Below are 2,427 nucleotides of genomic sequence, written 5' to 3'. Positions count from 1 at the left end.
GATGGTGGCTACATCCATGAATCGTCAATATAGCAATGACGGGTGCTTCAGACAAGTCATCGGATTCAAACTCGCAGCCGGGGACAGGGCATCCAACAACGACCATGGTGTCGTCATGAAGAAACACACTCCTCAATGTCAGTTTCGGTAATTTATTGACAAGGATGACGACACCCTGAAACAGAGTAATGCAGCAAGATAAGCTGGCAAAGTATTACATCCATGCATGTCATCAACACAAATATATACCACGACACAGAGTATAGACACACCAAACAATAGTGGAAACAGTCTTACATGAATGAGTGGACGAACGTCTCAACTCGAGGCGGAGTGAATGAATAATGTTTGAACTAAAATGGCCGCTCGGCACTACCGGGTCAGATCACGGCACTTCCGGGTCAGAGCACGGCATAACCGGGCAGCGACAGAAGTGACGCTGCCCTCTAGTGGCCAGCGATAAACTCTTCACACAACATCTTCTACGGCAGATGCACAACATATAACAGAGGTGTCTCATATTGGGACAATAAAGTCCTCTGAAATAAACATAGTCGGGCTGACATCCTCTGGATGAAGGCGTAATTGCAATGTTAAACTTAAAGGTCTCCTATCATACTATTTGTAGGCATATATTATGGGTCTCAGATATATACAAATATATAAAAAACACGTATATGAAGTGTTTGGCTTAAAATACAGATCATACATTTTAGACATCCCTCATATCCCTCTGTTTCAGCCCTGTTAGAGAAGTGCTGATACTGGGTCCTTAGCTTGAAAAAAAAAAAGAGGAGGGGGAGCTTGAGCTTGTCAGAATTCTAGCAAATACCCAGCTAAATGCTGCCGTGATGAAACGCCATCATGTTCCAAACCACATCAAGGATTATTTCTGAAACAGTATGGAGCTCAAATGTTTTTTCTCTTGCGGGTTTACCACAAGGCATGCCCGGCGCCTTGGGAGGGCCAGGCCAGGCCCTCCCATTTGACATTCCTGCCCTCCCCCAATAAACACATTTTTTTTAATTTATAACATTTTAAAAAATATGTTTTTCTATTTTTTTAATTATAAACTTTGAACTTTTATGCTATGATGTAGGCCTATGTGATGTCAGATAGTAAAAAAAAAAAATCGCAGGCTACGTCAAATAAATTAATGTCTGTTGTGGTTTGTGATTCGTCCACATTTAGACCAATCACAGCGTCACACTCTGCCGCCTATTCTGGATTTGTTTATTGTGCATTCTGTAGACTCCCATTTCTGTTTGAATTACAAAATGGACATCATAAATTGGCTTAAAGAGCAACTTCCAGGTTAAAGACACCTGTGAATAAATGTGTAGGAAAATGATGAATACACTAGATTTTCAAAAGATTATACAGAAATATACACTACAGTGACATCTGGCGTTGTTTTTGTAAGAAATGTTCACTTCCGCATAAAAAAGCCTCGGCACGTGACCTCCCGCGTGTGACATAACACGGGGGACACAAGGGGGAGAGCGGCCGGTGTAACGTATTAATAAACATGGATCCCAATGCTAGTTTCGACACAGAAGAAGTTGAACATGAATATTCAAATGCATATGACGGACCACAACCTTATAATTATGAGCCTGCTAGGCGTCCAAGAGACCAGGAGCAGCCAAGGATTAGAAGAAATAACGGCCATCGGAGAGAAATTGAGCTGTTGTGTGAGGAGAACCAGTGGAGAACTGGGCAGCATTGATAATATAGTAACGTTACTGGCAGGACTGTTGATACTGATCCATAACAGAAACTAATGCACAAGTATCAGCCGTATCTCGTGTTACCTAATGCAACTCCACACTACGGTGCTGTGTACCGGAGTTTCTGAATTCCTGCCCTTATATCTCGTAAAACATATCAAATCCTGCATTCACTTTTTTAATTGTAATTTTCAAGCACGTTTAAGCATTAATGTAGAACAAATAAAAACCTGCAAGATGCCTCTTAAAAGGTCAAAGGATTTATTAAACAAAATAGCGATGAAAGAACTGCAGCCGTTGGTGCTGCTGGCGACCCTGTACCTGCCGTTGCAGCAGCACACCTTAGGCCCAATCCCAAACAACTCCCTCGACCCTACCCCTCCGTGACGGAGTGAACTCCGTCTGTAGCCACACTTGCAGCTCAACGAGGCTCCCTCCTGTCAGATGGAGGGAGTAAATACAGCAGCAAGCTTTGGGACGGCCTCCCCTCTCTCCGGCACAAACAGAAAATGTCATAACTGTATGTAACAACGGTTTCAAATCAACATCTCTTAGACACAAAGTTTAAATTAATAACTCAAATAAAACTCCAAACATCTTTCATTGTGTTTCAAGGCTCTTTTAGTTTTAAACCTGATGTTTATAAGCTTCTTAGTTTTTGCAACGGTACCTTTTTCTAGACTAAACACAGGTATGA

This window comes from Notothenia rossii, assembly GCF_949606895.1.
Source record: "Notothenia rossii genome assembly, chromosome: 11".
NCBI lineage: Eukaryota > Metazoa > Chordata > Actinopteri > Perciformes > Nototheniidae > Notothenia > Notothenia rossii.
Note: the sequence above shows the minus strand (reverse complement) of the source record.